Source organism: Bufo bufo, chromosome 5 (genome assembly GCF_905171765.1).
Source record: "Bufo bufo chromosome 5, aBufBuf1.1, whole genome shotgun sequence".
Taxonomy (NCBI): Eukaryota; Metazoa; Chordata; class Amphibia; order Anura; family Bufonidae; genus Bufo; species Bufo bufo.
This window is the reverse complement of record NC_053393.1, coordinates 543934381-543956910: the sequence shown is the minus strand read 5'-3', so window position 1 is coordinate 543956910 and position 22530 is coordinate 543934381.

Here is a 22530-nt window from a genome sequence, read left to right as displayed (position 1 = left end):
GGGAATACCACATAGCTTTTGTTTTGAGGCAATACCCCCACCGCTCCAATTCTTAAGCCAGAGAACCCTTCCAGCGGAATTAGTCAGGGAAGAAGCCTGGGCTCCAAGTCTAACCACATCTACAGATGATTCTGCTAGAAAGTCGGTAGCTTTTTGCAAGGTAGGTAAAGAAGACAAAATCTGATCCCTAGGACATTTTTATTTTAATTGGACTTCTAGCTGTTCTAACCAAATAGCTAAGGATCTGGAAGTAACCATGGCCGCTATGCTATGACAAAAAGAGGAAATGGATGCTTTAAGGGAGGATTCAGCCTTTTTATCTAAAGAGTATCTGAGAATACCCGTATCCTCAAAGGGAAGTGAGGATCTTTTTGAAACCTTAGAAACAGCCACATCCATTTTGGAAGCTTTATCCCAATATAAGGAAGCTTCATCTTTAAACAGATATTTACGTTTAAAATTCCTTGAGATAAATACCTTTCTATTAGGTTTTTTCCATTCTTTTTTAATCAGCGCCAATACATTTCTACGGACTGGAAAGCACCTACGCTTCTTTTCCTGCAACCCCCCAAACATGGAATCCACTACAGATTTATCCTCCTTAACCTCCTCTATATTCATAGTGGATCTAATTGCTTTAACCTCTTCCAGACACATGACGTACCGGTACGGCATGTTGTCCCAGTACTTAAGGACACATGACGTACCGGTACGTCATGTGTATTTCCGATCACCGCCGCCCGCCGTGCGGGCGGTGATCGGAACAAGGTTCCTGCTCAAATCATTGAGTAGACACCTTGGCTAAATGCGTGGGGGGGTCCCGTGACCCCCCGTGTCAGCGATCGCCGCTAACTGCAGGTCAATTCAGACCTGCGGTTTGCGGCTTTTCAATGTTGCGGCGGTGCCATCGTGTCCCCGTGGGGCTGTAGGTGGGACCCGATGGCATGGAAGGAAGCGCGATGCCTTCCTGAGGCATCGGCGCTGCCTTCCTGTGACGAGCCTGTGAGATCCAGCCCCCTGGAACTCACAGGTCAGGAGCTGTAAGAGTAATACTCACTGTATTACTCATACAGCCAATGCATTCCAATACAGAAGTATTGGAATGCATTGTAAAGGATTAGACCCCCAAAAGTTGAAGTCCCAAAGTGGGACAAAAAATAAAGTGAAAAAAAGTTGAAAAAATTAAGTTTTCCCCCCAAAAAATTAAAAGTTTCAAGTAAAAATGAACAAAAACGTAATTTTCCCCAAATAAAGTTAAAAAAATAGGTAAAAAATAGGGTAAAAAATAAATGTAGACATATTAGGTATCGCTGCGTCCATATCGACAGGCTCTTTAAACATATCACATGAACTAACCCCTCAGATGAACACCGTAAAAAATAAAAAATAAAAACTGTGCTAAATAAACAATTTTTTGTCACCTTACATCACAAAAAGTGTAATAGCAAGCGATAAAAAAGTCATATGCACCCAAATATAGTGCCAATCAAACCGTCATCTCATCCTGCAAAAACTTTTACCCTACCTAAGAAAATCGCCCAAAAACTGAAAAAACTATGGCTCTCAGAATATGGAGACACTAAAACATGATTTTCTTTTTGTTTCAAAAATGATATTATTGTGTAAAACTTACATAAATAAAAAAAAAGTATACATATTAGGTATCGCCGCGTCCGTATCGACCGGCTCTATAAAAATATCACGTGACCTTACCCATCAGATGAACACCGTAAAAAATAAAAAATAAAAACTGTGCTAAATAAACCATTTTTTGTCACCTTACACCACAAAAAGTGTAAAAGCAAGCGATCAAAAATTCATATGCACCCCAAAATAGTGCCAATCAAACCGTCATCTCATCCCGCAAAAAATTAGACCCTACCTAAGATAATCGCCAAAATACTGAAAAAACTATGGCTCTCAGACTATGGAAACACTGAAACATGATTTTTTTTATTTCAAAAATGAAATCATTGTGTAAAACTTACATAAATAAAAAAGTATACATATTAGGTATCGCCGCATCCGTGACAACCTGGTCTATAAAAATACCACATGATCTAACCTGTCAGATGAATGTTGTAAATAACAAAAAAATTTAAACAGTGCCAAAACAGCTATTTCTTGTTACCTTGCCTCACAAAAAGTGTAATATAGAACAACCAAAAATCATATGTACCCTAAAATAGCAAAACTGCCAACCTATCCTGTAGTTTCTAAAATGGGGTCACTTTTTTTGAGTTTCTAGGGGTGCATCAGGGGGGCTTCAAATGAGACATGGCATTCCTTTCCTTCTGCGCCCTGCCGTGTGCCCGTACAGCGGTTTATGACTACATATGGGGTGTTTCTGCAAACTACAGAATCAGAGCCATAAATATTGAGTTTTGTTTGGCTGTTAACCCTTGCTTTGTAACTGGAAAAAAAATATTAAAATGGAAAATCTGCCAAAAAAGTAAAATTTTGAAATTGTATCTCTATTTTCCATTAATTCTTGTGGAACAGCTAAAGGGTTAACAAAGTTTGTAAATCAGTTTTAAATACCTTGAGGGGTGTAGTTTCTAGAATGAGGTCACTTTTTTGGAGTTTCTACTCTAGGGGTGCATCAGGGGGGCTTCAAATGGGACATGGTGTCAAAAAACCAGTCCAGCAAAATTTGCCTTCCAAAAACCGTATGGCATTCCTTTCCTTCTGCGCCCTGCCGTGTGCCCGTACAGCGGTTTATGACTACATATGGGGTGTTTCTGTAAACTACAGAATCAGATCCATAAATATTGAGTTTTGTTTGGCTGTTAACCCTTGCTTTGTAACTGGAAGAAAAATATTAAAATGGAAAATCTGCCAAAAAAGTTAATTTTTGAAATTGTATCTCTATTTTCCATTAATTCTTGTGGAACAGCTAAAAGGTTAACCAAGTTTGTAAATCAGTTTTGAATACCTTGAGGGGTGTAGTTTCTAGAATGAGGTCACTTTTTTGGAGTTTCTACTCTAGGGGTGCATCAGGGGGGCTTCAAATGGGACATGGTGTCAAAAAACCAGTCCAGCAAAATTTGCCTTCCAAAAACCGTATGGCATTCCTTTCCTTCTGCGCCCTGCCGTGTGCCCGTACAGCGGTTTATGACTACATATGGGGTGTTTCTGTAAACTACAGAATCAGATCCATAAATATTGAGTTTTGTTTGGCTGTTAACCCTTGCTTTGTAACTGGAAGAAAAATATTAAAATGGAAAATCTGCCAAAAAAGTTAATTTTTGAAATTGTATCTCTATTTTCCATTAATTCTTGTGGAACAGCTAAAAGGTTAACCAAGTTTGTAAATCAGTTTTGAATACCTTGAGGGGTGTAGTTTCTAGAATGAGGTCACTTTTTTGGAGTTTCTACTCTAGGGGTGCATCAGGGGGGCTTCAAATGGGACATGGTGTCAAAAAACCAGTCCAGCAAAATTTGCCTTCCAAAAACCGTATGGCATTCCTTTCCTTCTGCGCCCTGCCGTGTGCCCGTACAGCGGTTTACGACCACATATTTGGTGTTTCTGTAAACTACAGAATCAGAGCCATAAATATTGAGTTTTGTTTGGCTGTTAACGCTTGCTTTGTAACTTAAAAAAATTATTAAAATGGAAAATCTGCCAAAAAAGTGACATTTTGAAATTGTATCTCTATTTTCCATTAATTCTTGTGGAACACCTAAATGGTTAACAAAGTTTGTAAAATCAGTTTTGAATACCTTGAGGGGTGTAGTTTCTAGAATGGGGTCATTTTTGTGTGGTTTCTATTATGTAAGCCTCACAAAGTGACTTCAGACCTGAACTGGTCCTTGAAAAGTGGGTTTTTGAAAATTTCTGAAAAATTTCAAGATTTGCTTCTAAACTTCTAAGCGTTGTAACATCCCCAAAAAATAAAATGTCATTCCCAAAATGATCCAAACATGAAATAGACATATGGGTAATCTAAAGTAATAACTGTTTTTGTAGGTATTACTATGTATTATAGAAGTAGAGAAATTGAAACTAGTAAATTAGCAAATTTTTCCAAATTTTTTGCAAATTTGGTATTTTTTTATAAATAAAAATGAATTTTTTGGACTCCATTTTACCAGTGTCATGAATAGGGATGAGCGAACCCGAACTGTATAGTTCGGGTTCGTACCGAATTTTGGGGTGTCCGTGACACGGACACGAACCCGAACATTTTCGTAAAAGTCTGGGTTTGGGTTCGGTGTTCGGCGCTTTCTTGGCGCTTTTTGAAAGGCTGCAAAGCAGCCAATCAACAAGCGTCATACTACTTGCCCCAAGAGGCCATCACAGCCTTGCCTACTATTGGCATGGCTGTGATTGGCCAGTGCAGCATGTGACCCAGCCTCTATATAAGCTTGGGTCACGTAGCGCTGCACGTCACTCTACTGATTCAAGCGTAGGGAGAGGTTGCTTCTGCGACGTTAGGGCGAGATTAGGCAGATTAACACCTCCAAAAGACTTAATTCAGTGATAGATCTCCAGCTGTGGATCATTGAAGTGCTGATATTGAATTGCTCACTTTTTTTAGGCTGCCCAGAGCATTTTTATATCACTTTTTTCTGGGGTGGTCGGCGGCCATTTTGCGGCTTGTGGTGCGCCAGCACAAGCTACCACCAAGTGCATTTAACCATCAATAGTGTGGTTATTTTTTGCTATATCCTACATCAGGGTCAAGCTTTCATCAAGTGCATTTAACCATCAATAGTGTGGTTATTTTTTGGCCATATACTACATCAGGTGCAGGCTGAGCCTGTGTCACCCAAGTGCATTTAACCATCAATAGTGTGGTTATTTTTTGGCCATATACTACATCAGGGGCAAATTGAGCCTGTCACCCAGTGCCTAAAAAATAGGCCTGACATTTCTATTCCTCCAAATCTGTACTGTTTTAGCTGGTCAAGTTATTTTTAGTAACCGTAAAAGCACAGTTTTTGTTCTGGGTTGAAAAACAATTCCTAAATTTGCCATTCTCAAAATTAGTAGTTTCTGCTATATCAGGCCTACTTTAAATCTATCCCAAAAAGGGTATATTAGATTCAAGGTGCTGATAGTGTCATTCTGAAAAACTTAACACACACGCTACAGTGCAGATACAAGTCTAATTCTGTGATTAAAGGTATATCTGTCACACAGCGCCTAAAAAATAGGCCTGACATTTATATTCCTCCAAATCAGTACTGTTTTAGCTGGTCAAATTATTTGTAGTGACCATAAAAGCACAGTTTTTGTTCTGGGTTGAAAAACTATTCCCAAATTTGCCATTCTCAAAATTAGTAGTTTCTGCTATATCAGGCCTACTTTTAATCTATCCCAAAAAGGGTATATTAGATTCAAGGTGCTGATAGTGTCATTCTGAAAAACTTAACACACACGCTACAGTGCAGATACAAGTCTAATTCTGTGATTAAAGGTATACCTGTCACACAGCGCCTAAAAAGTAGGCCTGACATTTATATTCAGCTAAATCTGTCATTACTGGTGTGCCTGTATTAGTGTAATACGGTACCTAAATAGATAGCCAGACAGTGTTAGGTGTCTGTAAAAAAAAGCCTGAATTTTAATTCAATACATTGGCCCGAATAATATTTTTCTTATTGTGGTGAACGGTAACAATAAGGAAAACATCTAGTAAGGGACGCGGACGCGGACGTGGACATGGTCGTGGTGGTGTTAGTGGACCCTCTGGTGCTGGGAGAGGACGTGGCCGTTCTGCCACAGCCACACGTCCTAGTGTACCAACTACCTCAGGTCCCAGTAGACGCCAGAATTTACAGGGATATTTGGTGGGGCCCAATGCCGTTCTAAGGATGGTAAGGCCTGAGCAGATACAGGCATTAGTCAATTGGGTGGCCGACAGTGCATCCAGCACGTTCACATTATCTCCCACCCAGTCTTCTGCAGAAAGCGCACAGATGGCGCATGAAAACCAAGGCCATCAGTCTGTCACATCACCCCCATGCATATCAGGGAAACTGTCTGAGCCTCAAGTTATGCAGCAGTCTCTTATGCTGTTTGAAGACTCTGCTGCCAGGGTTTCCCAAGGGCATCCACCTAGCCCTTCCCCAGGGGTGGAAGAGATAGAATGCACTAACGCACAACTACTTATGTTTCCTGATGATGAGGACATAGGAATACCACCTCAGCACGTCTCTGATGATGACGAAACACAGGTGCCAACTGCTGCGTCTTTCTGCAGTGTGCAGACTGAACAGGAGGTCAGGGATCAAGACTGGGTGGAAGACGATGCAGGGGACGATGAGGTCCTAGACCCCACATGGAATGAAGGTCTCACCACTGACTGTCACAGTTCGGAGGAAGAGGCAGTGGTGAGACCGAGCCAACAGCGTAGCAAAAGACAAAGAGGGAGCAGTGGGCAAAATCAGAACACCCGCCGCCAAGAGACTCCGCCTGCTACTGACCGCCGCCATCTGGGACCGAGCACCCCAAAGGCAGCTTCAAGGAGTTCCCTGGCATAGCACTTCTTCAAACAATGTGCTGATGACAAGACCCGAGTGGTTTGCACGCTGTGCCATCAGAGCCTGAAGCGAGGCATTAACGTTCTGAACCTTAGCACAACCTGAATGACCAGGCACCTGCATGCAAAGCATGAACTGCAGTGGAGTAAACACCTTAAAAACAAGGAAGCCACTCAGGCTCCCCCTGCTACCTCTTCTGCTGCTGCCGCCTCTGCCTCTTCTGCTGCTGCCGCCTCGGCCTCTTCCTCCGCCTCTGAAGGAACGTTGGCACCTGCCGCCCAGCAAACATGGGATGTACCACCAACACCACCACCTGCGTCACCAAGCATCTCAACCATGTCACACGGCAGCGTTCAGCTCTCCATCTCACAAACATTTGAGAGAAAGCGTAAATTCCCACCTAGCCACCCTCGATCCCTGGCCCTGAATGCCAGCATTTCTAAACTACTGGCCTATGAAATGCTGTCATTTAGGCTGGTGGACACACACAGCTTCAAACAGCTCATGTCGCTTGCTGTCCCACAGTATGTTGTTCCCAGCCGCCACTACTTCTCCAAGAGAGCCGTGCCTTCCCTGCACAACCAAGTGTCCGATAAAATCAAGTGTGCACTGCGCAACCACAGATACGTGGACCAGTAAGCACGGCCAGGGACGCTATATCTCCCTAACTGCACACTGGGTAAATGTAGTGGCGGCTGGGCCCCAGGCGGAGAGCTGTTTGGCGCACGTCCTTCCGCCGCCAAGGATCGCAGGGCAACATTCTTTGCCTCCTGTCTCCTCCTCCTCCTACTCAGCTTCCTCCTCCTCTTCTTCCACCTGCTCATCCAGTCAGCCACACACCTTCACCACCAACTTCAGCACAGCCCGGGGTAAACGTCAGCAGGCTGTTCTGAAACTCATATGTTTGGGGGACAGGCCCCACACCGCACAGGAGTTGTGGCGGGGTATAGAACAACAGACCGACGAGTGGTTGCTGCCGGTGAGCCTCAAGCCCGGCCTGGTGGTGTGCGATAATGGGCGAAATCTCGTTGCAGCTCTGGGACTAGCCGGTTTGATGCACATCCCTTGCCTGGCGCATGTGCTGAATTTGGTGGTGCAGAAGTTCATTCGCAACTACCCCAACATGTCAGAGCTGCTGCATAAAGTGCGGGCCGTCTGTTTGCGCTTCTGGCGTTCACACCCTGCCGCTGCTCGCCTGTCTGTGCTACAGCGTAACTTCGGCCTTCCCGCTCACCGCCTCATATGCGACGTGCCCACCAGGTGGAACTCCACCTTGCACATGCTGGACAGACTGTGCGAGCAGCAGCAGGCCATAGTGGAGTTTTAGCTGCAGCACGCACGGGTCAGTCGCACTGCGGAACAGCACCACTTCACCACCAATGACTGGGCCTCCATGCGAGACCTGTGTGCCCTGTTGCGCTGTTTCGAGTACTCCACCAACATGGCCAGTGGCGATGACGCCGTTATCAGCGTTACAATACCACTTCTATGTCTCCTTGAGAAAACACTTAGGGCGATGATGGAAGAGGAGGTGGCCCAGGAGGAAGAGGAGGAAGAGGGGTCATTTTTAGCACTTTCAGGCCAGTCTCTTCGAAGTGACTCAGAGGGAGGGTTTTTTGCAACACCAGAGGCCAGGTACAAATGTGGCCAGACAGGGCCCACTACTGGAGGACGAGGAGGACGAGGATGAGGAGGAGGTGGAGGAGGATGAGGATGAAGCAGGTTCACAGCGGGGTGGCACCCAACACAGCTCGGGCCCATCACTGGTGCGTGGCTGGGGGGAAACACAGGACGATGACGATACGCCTCCCACAGAAGACAGCTTGTCCTTACCTCTGGGCAGCCTGGCACACATGAGCGACTACATGCTGCAGTGCCTGCCGCAATGACAGCAGAGTTGCCCACATTTTAACGTGTGCGGACTACTGGGTTGCCACCCTGCTGGATCCCCGGTACAAAGACAATGTGCCCACCTTACTTCCTACACTGGAGCGTGATAGGAAGATGCGCGAGTACAAGCGCACATTGGTAGACGCGCTACTGAGAGCATTCCCAAATGTCACAGGGGAACAAGTGGAAGCCCAAGGCGAAGGCAGAGGAGGAGCAAGAGGTCGTCAACGCAGCTGTGTCACGGCCAGCTCCTCTGAGGGCAGGGTTAGCATGGCAGAGATGTGGAAAAGTTTTGTCACCACGCCACAGCTAACTGCACCACCACCTGATACGGAACGTGTTAGCAGGAGGCAACATTTCACTAACATGGTGGAACAGTACCTGTGCACACCCCTCCACGTACTGACTGATGGTTCGGCCCCATTCAACTTCTGGGTCTCCAAATTGTCCACGTGGCCAGAGCTAGCCTTTTATGCCTTGGAGGTGCTGGCCTGCCCGGCGGCCAGCGTTTTGTCTGAACGTGTATTCAGCACGGCAGGGGGCGTCATTACAGACAAACACAGCCGCCTGTCTACAGCCAATGTGGACAAGCTGACGTTCATAAAAATGAACCAGGCATGGATCCCACAGGACCTGTCCATCCCTTGTGCAGATTAGACATTAACTACCTCCCCTTAACCATATATTATTGTACTCCAGGGCACTTCCTCATTCAATCCTATTTTTATTTTCATTTTACCATTATATTGCGGGGCAACCCAAAGTTGAATGAACCTCTCCTCTGTCTGGGTGCCGGGGCCTAAATATGTGACAGTGGCCTGTTCCAGTGGTGGGTGACGTGAAGCCTGATTCTCTGCTATAACATGAAGACTGATTCTGTGCTGACATGAAGCCAGATTCTCTGTTACGGGACCTCTCTCCTCTGCCTGGCTGCCTGGGCCTAAATATGTGACAGTGGCCTCTTCCAGTGGTGGGTGATGTGAAGCCTGATTCTCTGCTATGACATGAAGACTGATTCTGTGCTGACATGAAGCCAGATTCTCTGTTACGGGACCTCTCTCCTCTGTCTGGGTGCCGGGGCCTAAATATGTGACAGTGGCCTGTTCCAGTGGTGGGTGACGTGAAGCCTGATTCTCTGCTATGACATGAAGAGACTGATTCTCTGCTGACATGAAGCCAGATTCTCTGCTATGGCATGAAGAGACTGATTCTCTGCTGACGTGAAGCCAGATTCTCTGCTATGGGACCTCTGTCCAATTGATATTGGTTAATTTTTATTTTTTACATTTTTCTTTTAATTCATTTCCCTATCCACATTTGTTTGCAGGGGATTTACCTACATGTTGCTGCCTTTTGCAGCCCTCTAGCTCTTTCCTGGGCTGTTTTACAGCCTTTTTAGTGCCGAAAAGTTCGGGTCCCCATTGACTTCAATGGGGTTCAGGTTCAGGACGAAGTTCGGGTCGGGTTCGGAACCCGAACATTTCCGGGAAGTTCGGCCGAACTTCTCGAACCCTAACATCCAGGTGTTCGCTCAACTCTAGTCATGAAGTACAATATGTGACGAAAAAAACAATCTCAGAATGGCCTAAATAAGTAAATGCGTTTTAAAGTTATCACCACATAAAGTGACACTGGTCAGATTTGCAAAAAATGGCCTGGTCCTTAAGGTGAAAATGAGCCCGGTCCTTAAGAAGTTAAGCAATTTTTTAGTATCCTCTGGCGGGATTCAAGCTTTTTCTTCAATTTCTTCATCCGAACAAGATGATATTCCTGATGGATTCATCTTGAGGTAAATTACTATATTCTGTCACCTACTGTTTTTTACTGGATTTAAGAGTATTATTGACCTCCAACCTAATAAGAGTTTTTATATTCTTCAAAAATGAAGGAGATTCTTCAGCTACTGTCTTGTCAATACATTGTTGACATAACTTCTTTTCATATGAAAATGAAAGTGCTATCCTACACAAGGCACACTCTTTATTTTTCCTCTTAGTTACCACCTTTTTAGGGTTGCTCTAAAATGTCAGTCATACAAAAAATATAGTTAGGAATAGATGCAAACTGCATGATAACTCACCCAGAACTCCACTGTGCCTAAAGTACCAGAACTGGTGTCACATTCTCTCTCTCTCTCTGCAGACTCCTGTCTCTTGTCCTCCTCCATTATGCCAGCTCAGAAACAGAACCTGCTAAAGAGGTACAAAATCCCATTTATCATAGCGTTCAGATCAATATCCTGGGTCCCCCTCTGCTTTAGACTGCAGGGATGGGAAAAGAGAGAGAATCAGACACATAACCGAGCTTCCCAAACCCTGGAAGCTTGAGTGTCAGCTTCCGATCAGGAATCACGCCGGCTTACAGCTTCGGTGTCCCTGGCGTTGAAGGACGCTCTCATAGGCCACGGACCGGAAGTGCGGCATCACGATTCCCCGCACTTCCGGAAATACTTATCCGTATGCCGGAAGTAGACCTTGCTACCACGTTCCATCCAGCTCCAGACTCTGAGCATATAGTGTGGCATTAGTCCACCGGAGATGCCCACTCGCCTGCTGCAAGATACCGGAGAGCCCCTGGAGCCCCCCAGAATCCTAGGGTCCTAACAGCTGGTACCACCGCGCGATGGACCCTGGCAGGATACTTCCAGCCCTCTACGGACCACCTAGGAATAGATAGACCAGCGGTAGGTGACCTGTGGAAAAAACACTGTAGGTCTCCCACTCCAGGGACAGGAAACCACTGAGGTGGGAGAGAGGCTCCACCTTTTTATTCTGTGGGTTTCCTGTCCCTGGGGGCGGATCCTCTCTCTGTGGTGCTGTCGTGGGGGAAGTTTTCTGGATATCATGCCTACCCTGGATCCTCTGGTTTGTTGTACCCTGACCGTTCCCCTGCTGACTACCCATTTTGGGTCCATTCCCGACTACAATGCAGTTCCTACTACATGAAAATTTAGACTAGAACCTTCAGAATCACAGGTGCATATCCATGAAGGAAAATTGAGGAAAATTGGCTTCTACCTCACATTTTTTTTTTTTTTTTGCCTTCCTCTGGATCAACTTGCAGGATGACAGGCCGAACTGGATGGACAAATGTCTTTTTTCGGCCTTATGTACTATGATTATAAAAAAGAAAATGGCTAAATAAAAGTGGTATAATACCTACTATAAATGAGTCACCTTGACGCCTGGTAGATGGGCCCGACACACGTTTGATCAAATATGTGCGCTAAGAGCTTCCATTGACTCATTTATAGTAGGTATTATACCACTTTTATTTAGAATGATTACCATTTATTAGCTCTAACGATACTGCATATGTTGCTGTACTGGATGAATTAGCCCAATATATAGACAGGTTACTACAACCAATAGTTAAGAATATACCCTCATACATCAAGGAAACAACAGATATTATAGCCACACTAGAGAACTTGAAAATAGAGGACCATTGGATTTTAGGGACTATGGATGTACATTCACTATACACGATTATAGATCACTCACAGGGATTAAACACCCTAGGAAATAGACTGTTATACAATATCTGTAAAGAATAAATCAAGGCAACTGGACTTACTGTCGATTTCTTGAAAGCGTTTCACTCGTTCTTCCAACGAGCTTTCTCAATTCTGAGTGACTGTACAAGAATTCTCTGGGAATAAATATGTAACTGAATCAACATCTGGTAATTATACCCAGCATGGGGTCAGAGGTCATTATACCCAGCATGGGGTCAAAGGTGTTGATTCCATTATCCTAATTGGAGTCAGTAGGTGATAATGACCTCTGACCCCATGCTGGGTATAATTACCAGATGTTGATTCAGTTACATATTTATTCCCAGAGAATTCTTGTACAGTCATTTAGAATTGAGAAAGCTCGTTGGAAGAACGAGTGAAATGTTTTCAAGAAATCTACAGTAAGTCCAGTTGCCTTGATTTATTCTTTACAGATATACCATGACCTGGATAAATGAGAACCTTCACAGACACTGTTATACAATGGTAACATCCAGGACGACCAAATAGATTTTATAGCAGAAGGTGTAAAATAAATCCTGCATCATAATTATTTTTATTATGGGTCCGATTTCTATTTGCAAATTAGGATTACCGCCATGGGCACCAGGTTCGCCCCCAGCTATGCAAACCTCTTCATGGCCCAATAGGAAGAGGAGGTTATAAGTCCTAGGCTGGGGGTTTACCTGGTGCTATGGCGGCGCTATATAGACAATATTATTTTTATTTGGCAAAAATCAGAAGAGGAATTACAGTCTTTTATTCGGGAGATAAACATTAACAAGAGAAATGTATCGTTTACTACTAATGTTAGTAGAGAAAAGGTTGACTTTCTGGATATTACTATCAAAAGACAAGATAAAAATTTGATATGCAAAACATAACAAAAACCAACCAGTAAAAATAGTTATATTCTTATCACCAGCTGCCACCTACCAAGATGGCTCATAACCCACTAGTCAATTCAGGAGACTAAAAAGAAAATGCACAATAGAAGAACAATTTGAGATGGAGGCCCAACAATTGAGTGAACAATTTTTGATAAAGTACTACCCTTTAAAAGTAATTAGTGCATCTCTAGATAAGGTGAGGTCTATGGAAAGGGAATCTTTTTTTAAGAGGCGAGAAAAATGAGGAGGATACTTTAAGAATAATCTTACCTTTTAATAGCCAATATAAAGGGATTGAGAAAATAATAAATAAATATTGGCATCACGTCCTAAACCATAGGACCACTTTTGACTCCCACACCTAAGATAGTCTACACACGAGCACCCATTTTGGGATTGAAAATGGCGCCCTCATACAAGAATATTAAGACAAGAAATATGCAGAATTGGCTTGAATTGAAGGGATTTTTTAGATGCAGGATATGCATCAATTGTAAGGTAACTAAATTTTCAAAAAGAACTGAGGTACACTCCACTGAGGTACACTCCACTAGGAATTCCTTTTGCCTACAGATTCAGGACAATTTACCATGCAATTTAACAGATGTAATATATATGGCACAGTGTCCGTGTAGGAAACAATACATTGGTAGAACTAAAGCGCACATTTAAGAGGAGAATTGCAGAACACATTAATAATATTAAGAAAGGTTTAGAACAACATTCTCTGTCAAAGCATTATAAAGAAGTTCATAACAAAGACCTATCATCACTTATCTTTGTAGCGTTTGAGAAAATAAGAAAACAGCACAGGGGAGGAGATCATCTAGCATCTATGTCAAGAAGGGAATCTGGGAGAATCTTTGAGTTTGATACCCTAATCCCCAATGGGTTGAATGCGGAAATTGCACTTTTTGAATTCTTGTAGTAATTGGACGGGTGCCTTTTACGGACGCGATGATGTGGTATGGCTGTCTATCAGCACCCCGATTTCGCCTCCATGGGGGGCCCTTGCCCCACACCTTCTTTGAAGCATAGTCAGCCTATTTTTTCAGTACAGCAACATATGCAGTATCATTAACTGAAAAAAGTAGAATTTTTTTTAACACATATGTATCAGTATAGAATTTATGTGATATTCATGCAGTGACAATACTGTATATATACCCCCTCTGAATGACATTTAGTGATAGATATAGAACTGTTATGAGTAATGTACTAAAATTGCACTTAAATTGCATCAGAAACGCATGTGCGTCTTTTTTGTGATTTGATGCGGTTTTTTTGCCCGTATATCTAGGACTTGAAGTGGATATTGCTTAATATGACTATATCAAATAATGCATTAAGGAAATCTGTGTATTATATGGATTTATGTCATCTCTTTTGTAAAGTATATGTGCCCATCCAGGAATCCATTCCGTTGTTTCGTGAAATCTTTGGAAACAGCTGGCCCACTCATATTTTGGGTATAAAAAGCAGGATGTGGGGAGTGCGAATAGGAGCCACTGAGGAAGGAACTTGTTGCTCCGAAACACGTTTGGTACTATAAGCAACCCCAAGAAAGACCCCTGACCAAGCTGATTTAGATGACCGGCGATTACAGAAACAATCAACTTGGACTACTTTAAGCCAAACAAGTGCGCTGCCATCAGCCTTTCAAGGTAGAGCCTGATCACGTGGGACGCCACGTGGGACGCCGAGTAGCAGCGCCTGCCGGCAACAGCTGGGAGTGTCAGGAGGCTGAGTCCCGGAGAGTGAGATCACCCAGAGAGGAGTCAATTCCGGAGAACAAATGCGGTAACATACGCTTTGCAACAGAGCATTCTATAAGGACTAGCTCTGGCTATATTGCTGGTTCCATTTGTTACTTGAGACGCATAATGAACTATTGACATTTAACAGCTACATTTGAACTGACATATTAACCAACATTGCAATCATTCTATGAATTTAGACACTATCTAATGGGAAAAAGCATCCTTTGTCGGTTTGGAAGGTGAGCTGTCTTGCATGTCTCCCTCAGAGGAGTATTATGTGTGGGTCTCTCTTTCTCTTGTCTACTAGGACTTATATTTTTCTCAGTTTTGGCAGAAAAAAACTCCTATGAGACTTTAGAATGTCATTTAGCAATGTTCAAGGCAACTGGAGTATATATGATTTAGAATCGATTTGGACTTGAATCAAATTTTTTAGAAAAAATTGGCAAAATGGAGATTAAACTTATTTCAAGAAATTCGCTAATTTCTAGTGCATGTAGACCTCCAGCCGTAGAATACAATGCCGCTCCCCCATGTCCTGCTAGTAGATTAATAAGTCAAGTTGTGACCTGTAGAAGGTGCAAAGCGAGAAACCATGCAACATGGACTTTATTATTTTTGCAATTTTCACTATGCTTGTACATTATGTGTTGAAATGGCGAATGTATAGGAGCATAATTATCCGGTCTGGGTGTTAAATCAATAGGAAATATGAGAAAACGTGCTCATAGTGTCATCACTGGACGTCAATGTAGTAATTACCCACCGAGTCTTTCTGTAAATTGTCAATAGTAGGACAGAATATAGATCGGGAGATTGGAATCCATCTCAGCAGGTTACACCTTCCTCCCATGCTATTCACTGCTAGGACTGAATTTATTTTTACCTATTCATCGGGTATTTTTTATCTTTTACTTTTCAGCAATTTATTCACAAAGTTTACAAAGATATCACTCAAATCTTTAGGTAATCCCCTAAATCTATAAGTAATCACCAAAATCTACAAATGCTCACCATTTCCCTTGAAATCACGTCCGTCCCTGTTTTCCACATAAGATTATTACCTTTTATATTGTGTTATTTATTATGTTTTTTCATTATATTTTCCAGATTTTTTATTATAAAATTCAGTTCTTTTACTAAAGGAGAATATTTGGATGATGAATATATGGGAAACTTAAAAAGTCCTACCTGCTGGTGTTTATGTGGCTCCAGCCTGGATGTGGCGGTATACCACACCTGACCTTTGCAGCCGATCATTGGCCTCAGTAGTATATGATCTTGGATGACACTGATTGGTTGCAGCGGTCATATGGGTTATAAAACTACTGTGTATCACCACTGATGTCAAGCGGACACAGACTGGAGATGAGGAGATAAAGACTGAACTGGCAGTGCTGGAATAGCGGGGAAGTTTACCAGTAAGTATATATCCTTTTTTGAAATGAGCTCATTCCAACAAATCAGTCAAAAAATAAAATTCGGGTCTGAATCAATTCTACCTGTATCAAAGGTAATTTAATTGGCCTGGAAATTGGCCTACAACACTCTGAGGTCTTCTAGGACTTATATTTTCTCTCTTTTGTCTTTCTCTTCTTTTTTTTTTTCTTCCGCCCCTCCTCAAGCTCTTGAAGTCAATGACAGCAAAAGTAAGTAATGTCACAGTGACGCTGACATACATACAGTAGCTATGGCTAAGCAAATGGTTTTAACAAATAGACCTTTTAACTCCTTTCCGACATGTGCAGTGAGTTTCCGACACACCGTAATAGTATGGTGAGCTGATCGGGCAGTCAGAGGAGTTATGCTTGACCGATCAGTGGCAACCAGGACTCGCCGGCATTGGTGAAAACTCAGATGCCAGCGGATTAACCCGCCATGGTCAACCTGCCATGGTCAATGCTGACTGCTGCACCTAAGGGGTTTATAGAGGGAGGGATCTCCCTCTCATCCCATTGGCTCTCCGTGAATGATGCCTCGCAACCTGTCCGTTTCAGAAGCCTAAGAGCAGGGGTGGACTGGGAACATAAAGTGAGCCTGGAAAAAAACTAAACGTGGCCCCATTTTGTAGTCGGGTCAAAATTGGCAGAAATCAGGGCCAACACAGATAGGCAGGCCAGCAATACCATAATGTGGCACGCTATACTGCCCCAACAGAGCCAAATAATACAGTCAGCACAACATATTTCCTCAAAGACTGCCAGTCTGTTGTGGCCAGCCCAACTGCCACTTTCTGTCCTGCTACTCCAGTTGTCCTAGGATGGCAATACATTTGAATTCAGGATTCTGGAGGGTCACCTTGCCTCCCAAACATCATAATTAGTGTTAAGCTAAGTGTAGAATTCGAAGCGGAATTTGATGTGAAATTTCTTTGCAATTCGTGGTAACCAATCAGGTTTCTTAAAATGGTGGCTGCTCGTGTTAAAAGCAAAACTAAGTGTAGACTAGATAAGCCTGGGAACACAACATCACCCATAATGCTGTGCAGTCAGTAAGTCCTTAGGTAGCCATCTCCGCCACTGTCCTGATGATGCGGCAAGCGGTCATGTGCTAGGGAGTGTGTTGTTGAAAACGATTAATAGATGAATATTGAAGAGGGAGAGTGCAGGGACAATGCAGGGAGATCATAGGGAGAATGTAGGAAGAGTGCAAGGAGACTGCAGGGAGAGTGCAGGGAGACTTATGCTGCATCAGTTTTATTTATTTATTTATTCCTACATTTACTAATTCCTACATCAGCCGTAAATGTAATTCAATATTAATAAGCCTTTATTATTCCAGTGCCAGCATGCCAACCAGTACCATCCAGTCTGCATCACTTAGGGGGGCCCGGTCTTAATGATGACCATCCTTATCTTTTGCTGGCTTCTTCCACATCATCCTTCTTGGTCTCCGTGTCCTAGAAAAATCTGCAAGATGCAGAGAGAGGAGGAGCTGGATGTTCCTGATGATATATTCTCATCATCGATATTAGATGATGTGGAAAAGGAGGAAAATCAGAATGCAGAAGAAGGGCTCCATCTGTAGGGCAGGAGAGCACTGGGGTTGGAGAAGTGGGTATGCCAGAGCTTATTAATATTCTATGTTTACTGTCAAATAACCTGCAGGAGATTGCAGGCCAGAACAGCAATAATATGCATATTGTCCCCCCAACCTAACCAGTCAACCCCCATACCAGCAAAAGCCACTGTTTAAAGGTGCATTAAAGGTGCCACGCAGCCATTAACAATAGAGAAGGACTATACAGTGCGGTCTTCGTTATTAAATGAAAGGCAGCTGCGGGCTAATTGGCCACACGGTTCTACAGCGCAGCACTGCTGTTCCTTGTGGCCGAATCCTAAGGGAAAGTGGTTTATAGCAATTTGTGACAAATGAATTTGGAAATAATAGAATTTCTTGGCAAATCGAATCAAATTCTTCAAAACTTTGCGCATCTCTAATCATAATATCAAGCGATTAAATAGTCATGTGTATCTCAAAATGGTACCAATGAAAATGACCCCTAGTCCCACAAAAAACAAGCTCTCACACAAGAACATCGCCAGAAAAATAAAAAATATGGTTTTTAGAAATAGCGAAGCAAAAGCATATTATTTTCAAAAATCCTTTGTGTAAACGTGTGATAAACTATTTAAAATTGGCATCTCTGTAATTGTACTCACCAGAAGAACAAAGTTAACACTTGCAAGTCGAACTAACAAAAAACCCCAGACAACGAAAGCAATGTCAGAGTTGCTGTATTTTCTTTTTCTTGTTTCCTAGAAAGCACAATAAGTGATCAAAGTGATCAAAATAAGTGATCAAAAATTAAATCATATGTACCCCAAAGTAGAACCAATGAAAATTAATGACAACTCTTCCTAAAAAAAGAAAAACCCCTCACAGAAGCTCCATTGAGACAAAAATAAAAAAACTATGGTCGTCAGAAAAGGGATGTACTGGTACCGCAGAGGCTGATCACTAGCAACGTGACGCCTGTAGACCTAAAGGTGGTCTTTCTATTCTGAACCCTGCAGCGTACCTAAACAGCAGTTTATGTCCACATTTATGGCAAGGTCCTACCCAGTACAGTCCGCCTATCAATTTAAGGGGCATACAGTGTCTTAGTTGGCACCAGCTGGGCACAGCATATTGGCACTGAAATGCCATATCTGTCGAAGACTTTCAATTTTCATGTTTTACCATCCCTTGCTCATTAAATGGGATCTCCAGGAATTTAGAAAATGAAAAAATACTTAAACATTACTTTATTATAAATATATTCCCAAATACCTTTCATTAGTTTTAATGGCTTGTTTTGTCTAGGGAGCAATCATTAGGAGAAACAAAATGGCCACTGTCCTATTATGCGAATTTTTCGCATAATATTCTCAATAAATTTGCAAAATCTAGAATTTGTGATCTCCAGTCATTATTTTTGCGATTGCGCAAATCGGTACTAATGATGCACATATTTTTTGCACAATACATGCAACTTTACATTTTATCAGGCCTGAGTAGATATTACTCATTGGTGCAGTAAGTATTGTTGTGACATCACAGCGCTATGTCTGTAGCCTGTATGTATGGACAGCAGAGAAACCGTAATTCTATCACACTGCCTAACACCCTGCACTGGAACCTCTCAGCTCCACTATATCAGGATATAACCTACACTGACTATCTCCCACTAACTATCTGTACTATATACACTCACCTAAAGAATTATTAGGAACACCTGTTCTATTTCTCATTAATGCAATTATCTAGTCAACCAATCACATGGCAGTTGCTTCAATGCATTTAGGGGGGTGGTCCTGGTCAAGACAATCTCCTGAACTCCAAACTGAATGTCAGAATGGGAAAGAAAGGTGATTTAAGCAATTTTGAGCTTGGCATGGTTGTTGGTGCCAGACGGGCCGGTCTGAGTATTTCACAATCTGCTCAGTTACTGGGATTTTCACACACAACCATTTCTAGGGTTTACAAAGAATGGTGTGAAAAGGGAAAAACATCCAGTATGCGGCAGTCCTGTGGGCGAAAATGCCTTGCGGATGCTAGAGGTCGGAGGAGAATGGGCCGACTTATTCAAGCTGATAGAAGAGCAACGTTGACTGAAATAACCACTCGTTACAACCGAGGTATGCAGCAAAGCATTTGTGAAGCCACAACACGCACAACCTTGAGGTGGATGGGCTACAACAGCAGAAGACCCCACCGGGGACTACTCATCTCCACTACAAATAGGAAAAAGAGGCTACAATTTGCATGAGCTCACCAAAATTGGACTGTTGAAGACTGGAAAAATGTTGCCTGGTCTGATGAGTCTCGATTTCTGTTGAGACATTCAAATGGTAGAGTCCGAATTTGGCGTAAACAGAATGAGAACATGTATCCATCCTCTGATGGCTACTTCCAGCAGGATAATGCACCATGTCACAAAGCTCCAATCATTTCAAATTGGTTTCTTGAACATGACAATGAGTTCACTGTACTAAAATGGCCCCCACAGTCACCAGATCTCAACCCAATAGAGCATCTTTGGGATGTGGTGGAACGGGAGCTTCGTGCCCTGGATGTGCATCCCTCAAATCTCCATCAACTGCAAGATGCTATCCTATCAATGTGGGCCAACATTTCTAAAGAATGCTATCAGCACCTTGTGGAATCAATGCCACGTAGAATTAAGGCAGTTCTGAAGGCAAAAGGGGGTCCAACACCGTATTAGTATGGTGTTCCTAATAATTCTTTAGGTGAGTGTATATGAGCTATCTAACTATCTAATGTAATTGGATAAGGAATAGGATCCAGATGAAAGCACAGAGCACAGCAATGACACTGCTCTCTCTCTCAGAACTGCAAAAAACTGCAGAAAATGGCTGCTGGGGAGGTTCTTATATAGTAAGGGGGAGGCAACTTTCCTATTGGTTGCTAGGGATGTTGCTAAGCTCTGACAAAGACATTGCAGCCTTCTCATTGGGCCACAAGCAGGAAGGGAGGTTACTGATGAAAAAAAATCTAGAATATTCGCGATTACGAAGATATAGCACTATATTCTACATCTTCGCAAATTCTCGAAGTGCTGATATTCGCGATAAAATTTTTTGATTCGAATATTCGCGATCAAGGGTAGTCCTAATCACACAGCAGGACAAGTTACTACACAGCATTGAGATAGAGGAATCTGAGACAGCCCTTTCTCATTTGTCAGGGATTATGATTCTGAATACAGATGATAAGATCGTTAGCTGAATCTCTGTAGGAATGGAGTCCATGAGGAGACATGAAGTACAGAAAGGACAACTATAGCTCAGTGTTGTGAAGTAACTTGTCCTGCTGAGTGATTAGGACAGATTTTGTGTGCACTAATAGGACGCCAGCTATTTTATTTCCGCTGATGATTGCTTCCTAGAAAAAATGAGCCATTATAACTAATGAAAGGTATTTCGGAATATATTTATAATAAAGTAATATTTAAGTATTTTAATTTTCTTAATTCCCAGAGAACCCCTTTAATTTCTGCAAAACAGCTGTAGTCTCAAAATGTTCCCTTCGCGCGTTGATATATAACTTGAGGGTAACAGTTTCCAAAATGGGGTCTCTTATTGGGGGTTTCCAGTGTAGGGTTACCTCAGGGTCTCTACATATGGGATGTATGGGATGTAGCACCCAATATATAGGGTGTTGCCGTATTCAGGAGAAAGTTTTGGTGTGCTTTTTCTCATGTTAACCTTTGTGAAAATGAAAAAAAATGTGGGCCTTATGCAACATTTTTTGGAAGAAGCAAGTGCTTCTAAATTCTATAAAACACCTGTTGGGTCAAAGTGCTCAGTACAACCCCTGCTTAATTTCTTGAGGGGTGTAGCTTCCAGAATAGGGTCACTTTTTGGTGTTTCTACAAATGTGGCAAGGCACCCAAAAACTATTCCAGCAAAATCTGCCCTAACCCCCACCACCCAAAGCCATACGGCACTTTTTCCCTTCTGTTTCTGTAAACTGCAGAACCAGGGTAATATATATTGAGGTTTGTTTTGCTGCTAACCCTTGCCAAGTTACAGAAACAATTAAAATGGAAGATCTGCAAGGAAAGTGAAATTTTGAAATTTTCCCTCCATTATCCTCTAATTCTTGTGGAACACTTAGGCCTCTTTCACACGGGCGTCACGTTTTGGCTCCGGATGCGTCCCGGGTGCATTGAGGCAAACCCGCGCGAGTAGGTACGCAATTGCAATCAGCTTTGACTGCTATGTGTTTTGCACGCGCATGATAAAAAACTGAATGTGGTACCCAGACCCAACTTTCTTCCCTGAAGTTCAGGTTTGGGTTCAAGGTTGTGTAGATGTAATTATTTTCCCTTATAACATGGTTATAAGGGAAAATAATAGCATTCTTAATACAGGATGCTTACTAAAATAGGGCTGGAGGGGTTAAAAAAAATAAAAAAATAATTGAACTCACCTTAATCCACTTGTTCGCGCAGCCCGGCTTCTCTTCTGTCTTCTTTCTTCAGGGCCTGGGTAAAAGACCTGTGGTGACGTCACTGTGCTCATCACATGGTCCATCACAGGATCCATCACCATGGTGATGGATCATGTGACGGACCATGTTATGAGCGCAGTGACGTCACCACACGTCATTTTCCTCCTGCACAACAAAGAAGAAGAAAGAAGAGAAGCCGGGCTGTGCGAACAAGTGGATTGAGGTGAGTTCAATTATTTTATTTTTTTTTTTAACTCCTCCAGCCCTATTTTAGTAAAATCCTGTATTAAGAATGCTATTATTTTCCCCATGTTATAAGGGAAAATAATATAATGATCGGGTCCCCATCCCGATCATCTCCTAGCAACCATGCGTGAAAATCACACCGCATCTGCACTTGCTTGCGGATGCTTGCGATTTTCACGCAGCCCCATTCACTTCTATGGAGTCTGCGTTGCGTGAAAAACGCACAAAATAGAGCATGCTGCGATTTTCACGCAAAGCATAAGTGATGCGTGAAAATCAC